Source organism: Falco rusticolus, chromosome 5 (genome assembly GCF_015220075.1).
Source record: "Falco rusticolus isolate bFalRus1 chromosome 5, bFalRus1.pri, whole genome shotgun sequence".
NCBI lineage: Eukaryota > Metazoa > Chordata > Aves > Falconiformes > Falconidae > Falco > Falco rusticolus.
The window spans coordinates 28912345-28927676 of NC_051191.1; the positions used below are offsets into that span (position 1 = coordinate 28912345).

At 50.3% G+C, this 15332-nt stretch overlaps 1 protein-coding gene across 1 annotated transcript in view; it reads right to left on the bottom strand.

Moving 5' to 3' along the window:
- The window catches only part of PODXL (podocalyxin like), a 47060-nt gene that overhangs the window by 18299 nt on the left and 13429 nt on the right, over positions 1–15332 (bottom strand). The gene's annotated exons all lie outside the window — the stretch shown is intronic.

A 15332-nucleotide genomic window follows, 5' to 3' on the forward strand; every position in this document is an offset into this window, starting at 1 on the left:
ATTCCCAAGATAAAGTAGATCCAGCCCTGGTGAGGGGGCAGTCAAGGGACGTGCCAAGTGCTGTTCGTCCAACCCCATTATGAGGGTCCCTCACAGCCCTGAAGTGGCAAGGAGCCTCAGATAAATAAGGTGACACTTCTGACCATTCTGAAAGTTATATTCTTTTTGCAGGTACAAGTTTTGCTCCTTTATTTGCTCAAGTTTCAACGTAGGGGTTTTTTTCCTTCTCAAACTCAGATCATTACTAGAAAAACATCAGAAAATAGGCCCTCTTGCTTAGTCAAACCATTGAGGGTGGTGAGACACTGGCGCAGGTTGCCCCGAGAAGCTGTGGGTGCCCCATCCCTCCAGTGCTCAAGGCCAGGCTGGACGGGACTGGGAGCAACCTGGTCTAGTGGAAGGTCTACTACTAGTGGAAGGTCAAAGAGAAGGAGTACAGCAGATGAGAGTAGAATAGAAAATAGATTAGAATATTTTTAGTTGGAAGGGACCTACGATGGTCATCTAGTGCGACTGCCTGAGCACTTCAGGGGAAATACAGAGCCAGCAGAGGAGATGTGCAGACCCCTTCCTGAAACATGGCTCCTACTCCTGTTTCCCCACCAGCAGCCATTTCTGAAAACACTGTTAAGATGTGAGTTTAACTGAAACGAGCAGCATGAGTTATTTTAAGAAACCCTGGACTTGTGAGAAAACTTCTCCACTACATCTGTAGGATAAGAGGATTCCTGGCGATGTCATATTTCCTAAAGACCAACCACTGTCTTCAGGAGAAGAGGTAAGGAAGCAAAACACAGGCACCAGGACAAAGCACATGAAACCCAGGTGCAAAAGATGGGAGGGAGTTTTCATCTAGCCACCTCCTTAGCTGTAGTATCTGAGGTTTGGATCCTCAGTGATGGTTGCACCAAGCTAGAGATCAGGCAGCCACAAAAATGGGTCTAGCCAATAAATAGGGCTATAAAAGTTTGACAGGGATTTTAACAAAAGAAGTAAAAAAAAGAACAACCAAAAAAACCCCAGTCCCCTAAAGGTAGAAACAATACAAAAAAGATGTAAATACAGAAAGGATCGGAAGGAAGGTGGAGGAAATCCCCCACTGCTCTTGCTTCCTCTTCATGACCCGGCCCCAGCCCGGAGGGGCAGGAAGCAAACAAGCACCAAAGGAGAGGTAGAAAAGACAATTCAATTCAACTCGATCCAAAAGAGAAAGGGGCAGGCCCATGCTTTGGCTCTGGGCCAGCCCCAGTGACCAGCCAGGACCTGCAAGCCAAGACACCGGCATCCCTGCCCCAGCACTTCCCCCTCCCACCCCAGGGAGCTGCAGATACATTTTTACCAAATTGCATTTTTAGCAAAAATTGGGTGAAAAAGCCCAAAGCAAGGGGTTGCTCTGCTGATGGAGAATGATGGAGAAATCTGGTGGGATCCTCCAGGCTTGCCCTGGCTGGGGTGGTAGCAGGTTCCAAGGCACACAGGGTGACACAGCCCAAAAAAAAAAACCAACAGCTGGGAGAAGAACCAAGACTCAGGTTGATGCCCACAAAGCTTACTAGCATTTTATCTCTCCACATCTCTGCATCCGTTCTTAGCACTCCCTTCCTGCTAAGGTCAAGAGATGTTAAAACATCAATTTTTATTCTTCCTCATTAAACCAGGACTGGCGATTTAAGTGGGCTCAAAGCAACTTGAGGAGCCAGCACAATCCTGCTTGGAAATGGTAAGCCACCATGCTGGGGGACAGATTGATGGATGGATGGATGGATGGATGGATGGATGGATGGATGGATTCAGTAGGTGCTGACCACGTGGGAAGGTGGGACACTAACCCCACTACTACATGGGCCTGGCTGAAGTCAGGCAATGCCAAGTGCCACAGAGGTAGAATTCACTCTCTTTTGGTAGGTAGTGACCTGCACCCCTTTGGCGAGTGGCAAGAGAGATGACATGAGCCAGAAAGCACTTCAACACACCCTTCCCTCCCTACAAGCCTGCATCTGCTGTATGAGGCTGGATGGGACTACTGAGAAGCCCTCAGCAAAAGGTCTCCTATTCCAACCTGATCTGAAGGTGATGTTCCTTTAATCACCTCCAACCAGCTCAGCCAGGCTGCTACAAAAATTTCCCTTTCCCCCTTTCTTATTCCACAGCTTGCTTGTCTCAAAGGAGAGTATCTTGTAGAATTATTGTTGCTGGGTGAAATGCAATGGCTGTGGTGAACAGCAGCCACGGAGGTGGCCACGGGAAGAGGAAACCCAGGCAGGCTGCAAACCTGACACTCTTCAAGACTGTGCAGCACCGCGGGCCGGACCCACAGCACAGCAGTGGAAAGCAGCTGTGGCTACAGCTGGGTGACAGCCTCCTTCCCCAAGGGATCAGCACCCCCATCCGTCCCCACACCTGTCCCACAGATTTTTGAGCACCCGCCTGTCAGCAAAATTTACTTTCTCCAGTTGCATTGAATTGAACTGTTTTCTCAGGACTGTTGCACCACGAGCCAGATGCTTCTGCAGTGGCGGGGCTGCACACCTTTCTGCAGTTTTATTGCTCTGGGATTAACATTAGTCGTTTGTGAGACTGTCTCCCTGCAGCATTGGGGAAAAAATGTATTTTATTTAGACAAGGGAAAAACAAATTGCATTTTTTTCAGTGTCTTGCAGCTTCACCACCCGCAGAAGACCTGGCTTATGCAAACTCACTGCTCACATTTACAGAAGCCTATCAAACACTTATTTCCAATGCACAAAGAAATGCAGGCCAAGCAGTGAGAGCACCGCAAGCCCAGGAGTTACTGTTTTCCTTCCACACGTGCTGTATCTCTCTCAAATGCCAGAGAACTATTTTTTTTTATCTCTTCCTCCCTAACTGGCCACCCGTGCCAAATCTCGGCAGCAGACCCAGGGGTAATAACTGGTAATGAGCCCCTGTTTGCCTGGGCTCGTAGCCAGTATTACCTGACAACTGTCCTCAACAGAAGAAATGAAAAGGATGTGGTTGAAGGAGGAGAAAACGCCTGTAACCACAGACTGGTGGTAATAACAGCCAGACAGGACAGGATTATGTTTGATGCCCCTTTAGCATGAAAATTACTCACAAAAGATACAGTACGTCCTTTTGCGGGAAACAAATGATCCTTTCACGCCATGAGCCCCAGAGATAAAAGGATTTAACGCATGCTATGAGAGAGAAAGAGGATGGAGGAGTGGTCCTCTAAGCTATCGTTCCCCATACCAGGAGATCCTTTCCAAAACAAAGTTCACTTGAATTTCAGCCAGAGTCCCTCACCCTGTTTTCTAGAAGGCAGAAAAAAATACCTGACCTTGACCATCCTGGCTGCATTTTGGCAGGGCACCACCACTTATCTGATTTCACATTTTGGCCCATCATCAATTCCTCATTTTAAGAAAAATAATACAGCAGCTAGTGGTGTATTTTGACAGCACTGGCTGCATGACTCTAATGCAGAGGGTCCACACCTCTCTTCCCACATGTATCACTCAGAAAAACCCAAACCCTTCCGTTTCTGTGCTGGGTGGGCGTAGAGCTGCAGGAGGAGAGTGCAAGCCCTCCCTGCACGCGTCCATGCACGCGGTGGCCAAACAGCCTGGAGGAAATGAGTCCACTGCAAACACATGATTTAATTTCCGGATATGTGTACCCCATGACCATGCCTGTGATACGATGTCTCTGTAATGGGGACAACCCCAGGAGGGAGAGAACTTTCCCTTATTGCTAGCTATCAATACAGGCGTGTTCAGCCCCCAGTGAGCAATATTTAGGAGGCTGGAAGTGCCACTGTTTGTCCCCGCTGCTGTGGGTGCTCCAGGACAGGGCTGGTCTGGGAGTGCTCTGGTCAGGAGCTTCTGGGACGTGAAAACTCACCCAAAATATCAAAGGAAAGGCGTGCTTCTTTGTGCCAGTGCAGCTTCTTGCAACATCAGTCAAGGGCCACAGTTTTCAGCTGCTTGCACTACCACTAACCATGTCATGAAGCAACGTTTGGGTTGTCACCTCGTTGCAGTAGGTGTGTGTTATTTTGCAGGCTGGGGAAGATGCTCAGGGGGAGCAGCTTGTTTGGAAAGGTCACAGCTTGGAGCACAAAAGCAGAAGCAAACCAGCACAAAATGCAAAGCGAAAGGATGTGTCACATCCCTCCTCCCATCAGCCCACCCAAAGCCACCATTTCTCCATGCAGCTCCTCTGATTAATTCCCTGCCCAACAGCTTCCCGCTTCCCATTTCAGTAACACCACCCCCTCCCCTTGCCCCCCATCCACCTTGTTGAAACAGCTCAGATATTGGCTGAAAATCTATTAATAGTGAGAAAAGGAAACCCAAAAGAATAACTTAGGAAATGGTGGGGGACACACCCCACGCCGGCGGGCTGAACCTAGCTCGGAGTCTTACGCCAGCCAGCTCCTGCTCCTCCCAAGGCGGGATGAGAAAGCCAAAGAGTCCGAGCAACCCAGGGAAGGGGAAGGGATGTGGGCCAGGCCTGAGGAAGTTCTTATTTTCCTCCCCTTTTTTGCAGCCTTTCCTGATTAAATAGGAGCAACAGGTTCAGTTTGTCAAAGGAAAGTGGGGGCTGAGGCTCCAGGGGTGACATTTGCTAGGGCAAAGCATGTGCCAAAGCAAGCGAGGAGGCTCCTGGTCTTTTCTACGCATTGCAAGAAGCTCCTGGGCAAAAGGAGGGTTTTATCCACCCGCTGCAATGCAGCTGTGTCTGAGGTGGAGTAGAGGTGGACTAGTCACTGCAGAGGACAGGAAATTTGTCACCTCCTTTCAAAACTGTGAGAGCGATCAGATTGGCAGGATATCACAGAACGGCGTTATTTATCCTGGAATTAAGCTGGGCTACCAGAGCAAATGGTCATCTCACAGGGTTTTGAAATTTTGCCTCTGTAGAGGCTCTCTTCCTTCCATCTGCTCAGGGAAAGATGGCCTCCAAACAGCACCATCCTCCCCAGCTACCTGCTGAGATCTCGGTGAGGGATGCGGTACCAGAATGCTGTTAGCATGCACGCCACCCTTTGCCCTTGCAAAGAGGTACTCTCCACTTCGGAAGATACGTTTCCAAACTGGCATCACCCAACCCCTTTGCTGCCAGTTTCACCATCAACATTATGAAATGGTTTCACCCAGCCACAGACCAACTTGGCTTCCCAGGTGAGAAGATGGGGAAAGGTTCAACAGCTGCTGCCAGAGCATTTTCAGACTCTAATACGTCAATCCAATTATCCAGTGCAGGGATGTCTAACTTCTCCAAAACACTGCCAGAATAAAAACTGCTGCAGAACAGTCTTGATAGAATTCCACTGCAAAATATTAAAGATGAGACCTAATGGCTGGATCTGCTTAGTGCTACAGTATCACTTGGGAAGGAAATGAGTATGTCTGGGCTCTGATTTAAACCCACCAGGCCGGTTTTTAGCAGGGACCCTCCTTTACCCGGCTGTGAAAAGGCTCTGTTGAAAAGATGCTTCAGATCAGTGCTGTTCAGATCTTGCATGCAAGTGATAGCAAAATCAAGGCAATAATAGTGATAAGCGTCATCTTTGCTGTCAGACGAAAGGAACCTGCAGCTGAATCAAGGCATCCTAGCCTGATAAGCAAGCATATACTCAATCAATACTGCACATATAATGCCTCTAAGTTGCTAAAAGTTATATGTCATGATGAGTGTGCATAAAAGTCACTTGGCGTTAACTTAGATACATTTACCGTTATAGCATGTTTGATGATTACTTATAATCAATGTTTTGCAGTGGAGGTGTGTCCTGAAGGTTGAATATATTCAATAGTACGTGTGTTTTTAGATAAAGAAATGTAACCTGTATAAATAGGTCTGAAAATGTTAAAAAGGCACACGATTTTGGTGGAACTACCCCCCCCCCCCGCCCCGTGCCTCCCAGTGCTGAATAAACATACCTACTTTACAATCTAATCATTGTAAAGTCTGTTTTCTGCATGTCACAGCCACAGCCTCTGTCCTGAAGGACTCACCCAATAAGACCTTACAGACTAGACATGGACGGGGCGGGGGGAGCAGAAAATGGATGTGCTTCAAGCCCTGAGGGGTTTTGCTGCATCTCCAGGTGGAGATGAGCAGCCAGGGCTCCCTCCTGCATGGCTGCACTGCTGGCCTGGAGCTACCCCTCAGCTGGAGATTTGCGGCATGTCCCCACAGCAACTTGGCGTCATCCTGAGGACTCTTATCAGTCTGCAGGATTTTGCAATCACTCACATCCCTACAGTATCCAAAAGCCGCTGTGTTTTAATTTAGATGTGGGAAAATTTTAAGCTGTCCCTATTTTACCCAGTGGAAGTAACCCTGAAGCTCAGAGAGCAGGGCTTGAACCAAACCTCATGCAAGCTTTGGCTGCTCCATCCCTCATGTTAGATCTGCCTCACTTTATTTTATTCACACGACAGCCTTTAAGCCTCCTTGGTTTCGACCAAGAAATCCATCTGTAGCCTGAGACGCCTTTCCTGCCAGGATTGCAACACATGTCCCCAAAATCCAGGTTCTGATGAACTAGCATTTTCTGATGAGAAACCTGCTTCATTAACAAATTCCCCATCAGCTCTTTCTGCAAGTATTTGAGCCAGCTCAGCTTGTCTGCTGTTTCATTTGGAAGTATGACAAATATTAAAAATAATCAACCCAAGGCACATCTCCCCATACACTCCTCTTCCCCTGCAGCCCTCACACGTCTCCTCCTCACTCCCTTGGTCCCTCTAAGTACCACATTTGGGGAGGCAGAAATGGATTCAATTGCTGTACTAATTAATGACCAGAGAGTGGATGTGAAGGATCATAAGTATCTCAGCACTCCGACTCCCACCTTCTCAAAAACATTGTCATTGAACTGTCTTCCATGCCATACTCGGACTGCTCCTGAATTTCTCCTCAAAGACTGGTTATTGCCAGAAAATTGCAATCGGGGTCATCTTTCACCTGAATGGACCCAACTGGTCCATCCCAGGCAGGGCTCCATCCCATGGCCAAGTCCAGCCAGAGGTGAGGGATGACAGTGGTGGGAGGCACTAGTCCAACCTCTCTTATGGATAAACATAGGACATTCTATTTAGGATTGTGTCTCCACAACTCTTCCCATGGAAAGTCTATAGATATCTAAGAAGTGAAGGGAAAGATGGAAAAAATAATCAAAAGGAGATGGGAAGACCAATGTGGAAAATGAAGGCTCTGAAATCCTCCACATGAGGTTGTCAAGGAGGCAAACGCACGCACACACAGGTGTGCACCCCCATCCATGCCACCCCCAGACCTTTTCCATCACTGAGCCTGGAAACATTCTTTCCCATTGGGGGCTGACAGGATTTGTAAGGGACTTGGCCCCAGCGCCGCACTGGCAAAATGAGCTGGGGGCCCTTGCAGCTGAAACAGAAACACCCCATCCTGCAGCAAATGGTAGCGGAGCTGCTGGAGTGGAAACATGGGGAGCATGAGCCAAAAAAGCCGCACATCCCAGTCCCAGCCCAACCCAGACCCTCCAAAGCAGAGAGCGCAGCCGTGCTCCTGCCCTTCTCCTGCCTCCTTCACATCATTAGCATGGAGTTATCCTGTGATGACCTTGTTGCTTTGAAGCAAGATTTGTGGCAGTACATCCTACTCCCATATCAAGCGAGCATCAATCACCCATCAGCTGAAGGACACGATGTCTGGTACATTCAGCACTGAGACCCCTCTATTTCTGCAAAAGTCACCCAGGGACTTTGGAAGAAACTCAAGGTTTCCACTGAGTAATGGGCCAGAAAAGTCACCCTGCAGCAAGGTAAAGCCCAGCCACCTTTGCCCCTCAACAGGGGGCAGAAAATCACAAGAATGCCATAAAACCACACAACTCTGTTATACACCAAATGTTTGGGTTTTTTCTTGTGTAACTTCCATGTTGTCAGTTTTTAAGATAATTTTTCAGGCTTCAGTCTGAAAACACGAGCGCTAAAAAAGCCTGGTTTTTGGTTTTGTTTTGTTTTAAAGTAAATAGATTAAAAGCCTACACTTGTCTGAATTTGGAGAGGAATCTCAGGTCCACAAGAAGGACCGAGAGACTAAGACCACCAGATTAGCAATGCCACCTTGACTCCATGAGGAGACTGCCCAGCCTCACCACTCTCTCCAGCAAGGGTTGAAGGCTGGCCCATGATTTGACTTCAGCAGTAAGAAGCTATGAAGCTGGTGGCAAGGTGGTGGGAAGGAGACCTTCAGAGAAGCCAACGCAGATAGCTGCTTGGCTAAAGCCATGCTCCTGAGGGCTCAACTATCACATCACAGAAGCCCCTCCTGGAGACCTGACCTCCCTTCTCCAGCCCTGCTGCAGAGCTGCTGCTTACCATGTCAGGATGTCCTCAGGGGGACAGATTTATTCATTAAGACAGAGTAGAAGTTTCTTCCCATGCCTTTCACCCCAGAAAGATGAATCATCCCTTGCTGGCTTTTCCTGGAGGACTACTCCACTCAACTTGAGGAGTGAGGACATAAGCCTGCAAGACAGGAACTGATTTTTATTCAGCCTGATGGCTTGTCTACACAGAGGGTACTCAGGAAAATTAATCTAAAATTAAAAGAAAGTATGATTCCAGAGTGGATTAGTCAAAGTGCACACAACCCACCAGGTGGCCACTCTTGTTTGGCTGTAAATCAGTTCTCATTTAATTTAGCCAAAATGAAGTAGGTTAAATCAAATTAAAGCCTCCTTAGTTCTGAAAGCTGACAAGGGGGGGCTGATGCAGTTTGAGAAAGTTAATTCAGGAGAAATTTGATGATGGTCCCCGCACAAACAAGCCCCCGAATGTTGCACTGGACATTGACACAGACCAAACAAAACACTGGGGATGGGGCACACGTGCCTCCCCAGCTAAGGTTGATCTTTCCCGATTCCTGGACATGGAAAGCTCTGACTGATGTCAGATTTGATGTCACATCATCAGCTTTTGCTATTTGCTCAGTTTTTGTCATGGAGAAAGGCAGGACAATAAGAAGACAGCGGACAGACTACACCACAGGACTGGGGAGTGGCTGCACGGTGCAGCAGGCAGTGGAGTCCATCCACTGTCTCCTAGGACAGGATAGGCAAGTGGGCAGAGAGGCAAGGTGGGCTTGCCTACCCACGTGGCATGGGGAGACTGAATTCATCGCCTTGCCCTCCTCTCCAGCTGGCTGGGTTCATATTTGGGTTCATACTGAGCAATGCAGGGAAGGAGTTGGCCCCGAGCTACTCATCCTGCCAGCTGAACCTCTGCCAGCTGGCCAGCACTGGGGAAGAGTTGTCACATCTAATGTCACTCAAGTTAGGCGCCGTGCATCGGCGATGTGTCTAGACTCTGTCCATGGGAGATGAGGGCCACAAGGCTCTCGCAAAGCAACAAACATGCAGATCTCCTGTGGGTAGGGGTTTTTTAGCCAAAAAGCCCCCCACTTTCCATAAGTATCACACTAACTCTTGCCATGAGGAAGAGGAGTGGAGGAAATACGTCCCTTCTTGCAGCGAGGGCTCTTCCTAAAGGGACAGAGTCAACTCCAAACCCAAACAGGGACTATTGGCTTCTCTGGGACCTCGCAGCCCAACAAAGCCAGACCACAGAGGGGCATTAAAGCTGGTAGTAGCAGCAGGGATCTAATGCCCAAACGTGTGCCATCAAAACAGGGGGGTGCCATCCTCAGCTGGAGGCCAGCACTTGCTGGAGGCTCAGCACAGAGGAGGTACAAGCTGCAGCTCTACAGGGCAGAAAACAAGAGGAGAGACTTCACAACTAAAGGAATAAGGAGACCTCAGCCTGGTCACAGGCAGCTCTGGTACAAGGGAAAAAAAAATGGGAGGCAGGTGACTGGAAGGTCAGTTTGTGCTGGCACACAGCACTGCTGTGGTGTTGCAAAGCGTTGTCCCCTGCTTCTTGCACCTCCCTTTCCTCCCTGCCTCCCCTGAAGATTTACAGCAGGAATTGCCCTCCTGACTGCTCCTGCCACCGAGGCATTCAGTGGGGAGGCTGCCAGCCCCCAAGGGCCATGCTTGGGGCAGGACTCAAAGGATGCTTGCCCACCCTGAGGGCAGAAAGGGCCAGCGGAAAAGTGATGGTGAGGAGGTGATAAGACCTGAAGCCTCACCCTCCTTTGTGCGCCCAGCACCTTTGATGAGTCAGGAGTCGGCCCAAATTTAAGCCCTTCAGCTAGTGACTTTATTTTCAACTTTTTCTGGGTTATGAGTCACGTTGCCTCCCCCAGCCCATCTCTGCATTGCCCACCATAGAGCCAGGATGGACCCAAAGACGATGAACTGAACACATCTTGGACTGGATGATCCTTATAGGTCCCTTCCAACTTGAGATATTCTATGACTAAGTGATCTTTGGTCCACCAAGACTCAAAGACACTGTAATATGAAGTGGCTTAAGACATAAGTGATGCCAAGTGACACAGGAGCCACTTCCAAGAGGCACTGGTGACCTCCTCAAGCATCCCAGCCTCTCTAAGTAAAATTTCGTGTGTTTCCTAGTTAAACACCCGCTCCCCAGTGCCATTTGCTTTGCTGCTCGCTAGGGCTATGCTGAGCACAGGTTCCTCTGCAGGCATGTCTGGGACACTTGCAAAACCTTCACCAACATAAAAGCTGCCACTGCATGCCCCTCACCCCATGTTTTTGCAGAAAAGCCAAGCGGGATGGCAGGATCCATCCCTCTGTCATGATCAGTCCCCCATGACCTTGGCTAGCCAGGGTTACTGAGCCAGCAGGCCAGAGATTTCCTGTGAATGCTGCGAGGAGGGTTCCACATTTCCGTGGGATCCTTTGTGTGTCAGTGCTATTTTGGGTCCCACCTTTTTTTCTTCAGCTCCACACCCACACCTCCCTCAGGGTGGGGTCTTCCCGGATAATTCGGAGCTCTATATATACACATGCATATACGTATGCACCTACATATATTTATATAGCTGTGCATGTGAGTTGAGCCTTTGGGCATTGAGTGGACACAGCGGACTTGGCAGGAGGCTCGGTGCTATTCTTTAGGTGGGGAGAGCCTAGGAAGGGAAGGACACAGCTAACCCTCCCTCCTATTCAAAACTATTTAAAGACTGTCTGGCACAGAGTTTCTTTCCCACCAAATGGCTCCAGTGACGATCTGGCTTTACAGGCTGTGTAATCTGATCAACTTCTATTGTCGGCAAATTCATAATTGCCTTATTATTTAACTCTCCTGAAACAGTCAGTTTTACAGAAGAAGAATATCAATTTCAGCTCGTTTTTAAAATTTATTTTGTTTTTCCAGAGCACTGGGACTCAGTTTCCATTTGAAGAACTTCTGTTCTTCAACAGCTCCTGCTCTTCCCCTCCTTAAAATAACACACATGATCACAGGAAATCACTGATGAAAGGCGCAGGCAATGAGAGATGACCTTTCCCAGTGCTGTCCTAATGCAGGATTCTCCAGCACAGCACATGTATTACCCAGTGGCCTCTTGCACGTAGCTGTGAGCAGCACAAGTAGAGAAGCCTTAACCATTTGTCCGCAGAGAAGAAGGATGCTTTTGTAAGCACTAGGCACCAGCTCACATCCTTACTCAGCCACAAACCTCGTCACATTTCTTAACCTCTCCCTGCCTCAGCTTCCCCCATGTCTACATGCAAGAGCAGATAGATTTCAGATAGAGGAGCTGGTCCAGCACCTTTCTAACTGGAGCCCTAGCCTTGGTTAAGTGCCAGACCAATACAAATAATTACTAATAGTAATCCCCATGGGAGTCTATTACATTATGGTTCAACTTCCTCCCAAACAATTGCTCCTCTTCCTTGCTTTGTATGCTCTTCAAAAGAAGCGGCTGCTGCACTTTAGGGCTGGGACACCAGGCGTGGTAAACACACACCCAGCGTTCCTGCTCAGCTGGGCCTGGGCAGCAAAGAGAAGATAAATCTGATTTGAGACAATCACATTGTGGGCAGGAAAGAAATTGAGGGTTTCATGGAAATGGCAACCTAGCAGCATTAAACCACCCACCTAGTGGATGAGGGAAAGGCTGGATGCGACCTTAGCGAAGCCTGTGAGACCGTTTCCCCCAGCGCTCTCCTGGAGAAGCCGGCTGCTCCTGGCGTGGACGTGCTGTTCCCCGGGTAAAAGCTGCTGGACGGCCGGGCCCAGCGCGTGGTGGGGACCGGAGTGACATCCCGCTGGCGGCCGGGCACAGGGGCCGTTCCCCAGGGACCAGGGCTGGGGCCAGCCCTGCCGGGTACCCGCACGGCGCTCGGGGCGAGGGGATGGAGCGCGCCCTCAGCCCGCCTGCGGGTGACACCCGGCCGGGGGGCGCCGATGTGCCGGGGGCAGGGGGCTCTGAGGGGGCTGGGCAGGCCGGGCCGAGGGGCCGAGGCCAAGTGTGTGAGGGGCAGCGGGGCTGGGGGCAGGGGGCTGGGAACTGCCCGGGGGAAAGGGCCGGGGGGGCTGGGCACAGCCGCTGGGCAGGAGCCCCCAGCGTGCCCAGGTGGCCAAGGGGGCCAGCAGCGCCCTGGCCGCTGTCAGAAGCGCTGTGGCCGGCAGGGCCGGGGCAGTGCCCGTCCCCCTGTGCTGGGCACCGGTGCGGCCGCCCCTCGGGGCCTGGGCTCAGGGTCGGGCCCCTCAGGGCAGGGGGGACGCAGAGGGGCTGGAGCGTGTCCAGAGCCGGGCAGGGGCTGGGGCAGGGGCTGGGGCAGGGGCTGGGGGGGGGCGGCGGGGGGAGCTGGGGGGGTCAGCCTGCAGAGGGGGGGCTCAGGGGCACCTGGTGGCTCCCTACAGCTGCCTGAGAGGAGGCTGCAGCAGGGGGGGTCGGTCTCTGCTCCCAGGGAACAAGTGACAGGGCGAGAGGAAACGGCCTCAGGTGGCGCCAGGGCAGGGTCAGATGGGCTGTGAGGGAAAATGTCTTCACGGAAAGGGTGGTCGAGCCTCGGAACAGGCTGCCCAGGGAGGCGGTGGAGTCACCATCCCTGGAGGTGTTTAAAAAATGCTTGCATGCAGTGTTTAGGGACATGGTTTAGTGATGGACTTGACAGTGCTGGGTTAACGGTTGGACTTGATGATCTCTAAGGTCTTTTCCAACCTAAGTGATTCTATGATTCTACAAAGAGTTTAACCTGAGAAGTCCCTTAGGGCACATTTATTCCTAGCTATAATATGATCTTACTCAGAATGGCAGTAAGAGCAAGAAATGCCGAGAGCAGAAGTGCCCACTGGTTTCAGGGCTCAAAACACCTTCATTCACAGAGCAGTGAAGGTCCCGACACTGCAGGAGCACTTGGTTGAGGGAAGCAGGGATTTGCTGTGGACACACAGCTTGCCAGTACTCGGACATTTCATACTTTCTGCCTATGCTGCGGGTACCCTGCCTGCACCACCCAAAAGGTGCATAAAGGGAAAGATGACCCATAAATGGGAAGAAAAATGCCCCTGGTCCACAGCCAGTCCTAGACTGAAGCTGGCCCATCCACTGGGTGTGTGGGCCAGGCAAATTGTCATTGAAGGGTATAGAGACACCCCAATGCCATAGGTTTAGGTACAATACCAAACTCCTATGTGAGCTGAGAGCCCAAAATATCAAGCGCCCAACAAAAGGTGGGATGGTAATGCAAAGAGGGCATCTCAAAGGGGTTTAAGCTGGGTCATGTTAGAGCAGAGTGGGCTTTGGGCGGGCTCTCATGAGGTCCTTGGGTTCTCATTCAGTTAGCTTGCTCTGAAACACATGGTGACACATCTCTGAGGAGGTTTTTCCATCACCAGGACCAGGAATTTAGGCCTACACAGCAAGGAGCAAGCTGGAGAAGGAAGAAGGGTCTTGCTTATTAGTCAACCAACTGCTGATGAAGAACAATGTGCATTTTGCTCACCCCTTCCAAGATGGAGCCTGCAACAGCTTTAATTAGTCAATTAAATGTGGCTTTGTCATAGGAGATGAGACACAACCGGGATCAGCCAGCTGGGTTCTTGGCTGCTGAATGACATTGTCTTTCCAGCCCAATGACCTCATTGTTATGACTCTATAGGGGAACAATGTTGTCCACCCAGCAGCCCAGCAAGGAGTGAGATTCCTGCATGGTTACAGCTGAGCAGAAGAGCATGGGAAGTTGTGGGATGTCACCGGGTTAGGGACGCAGCGCTTTGCACTCAGTGCAAGCAGGCTGCAGTAGGTTTTAATGGCATGGTTACGTGATGAGAAATTCCAGCAATAAAAGATGATGTATAATATAAATGTAGCACGCGACGGTGGTTATAACCAGCTCCCCAAAAACTCCCTGGACAAGTGGGTCCAAGTATTCAGTTTGAGCATGGAGACTCACTGGTTAAGGAGGAAAATCCTAAATGGTATCTAGTGGAAAGGAAAGCTTGCAGCACTTACACCTGGGGTGGGCGGGATGGAAATTTTTGAGCTCAGGGCTTCACTGACATCTCCCTGCAACCACAACCGTTCTCTCCAGAGCTGTGTCTGGCGGTTGTGCCGCAGGGCAGGCCATGGCAGGGCAAGGGAAGGGAGCAAAGGAAGCAGGAAGGAGCTGCATCCCCTCCCTGCTGTTAATCATCCTCCTCTTTCTCCTCAGAGAGGCCAGCAGGTCTGCAAAACCCACGTTGGGCGCCCACCTTGGAGAGGACCTAAGGAGGTGATCTGCAGCTCTGGGTGTAGGAGGGGGATGCAGAGCTGGGCTTCATGGTAATATCCAAATTACTCTGCTCTCGGGATGGTGGAGACCAGATCCTGCTTTTGGCTCAAAGTGAAACTCTGACACATCAGCTCGGATATTTCCTGTAGAAAATCGAGCTGGAGTGACGGTGGGGTTGGAGATGGGAGGAAAGGGCAGGGATGACAGGTCGGGTCCATGATGGGACCCACAGAAAGCCATCAGCAGAGCACTGGAGAGTGAGGGACAAGGCACCGAACTGGGATTCAGTGGGTGCTGCTGCTTGTAATCCTGGATCTGGGGAGATATGGGGGAGGGCAAGGGAGAGCAAATGCAGCCTCACATTGGGGATGTCCTACACTAATGAAGGCTGCAGCTATGTGAACAGTCTTGTCATGTTTACAAGTGATCACTGCCAAATCAAAGCATGGTTCTGCTGGAAAAACTACCTTATTTTATGAGATACAAGAAAATCAGCATACCTGATAATAGAAATGCAGAAGAGAGAGCTGAAAAACACCACCACACCACCACCCTGCCGACTTCAAATCCATGTTTGGAGAAGCACAGTCAGATGTGCAAAAAGACCCTCACGTTGCCCTGAGCTCCACCTCATCCTGACTTTTTTATCTGGGCAAAAAGGTCCTGAAATCCAGTCAGGGCAGCTCTCAGAAATCAAGCCCTG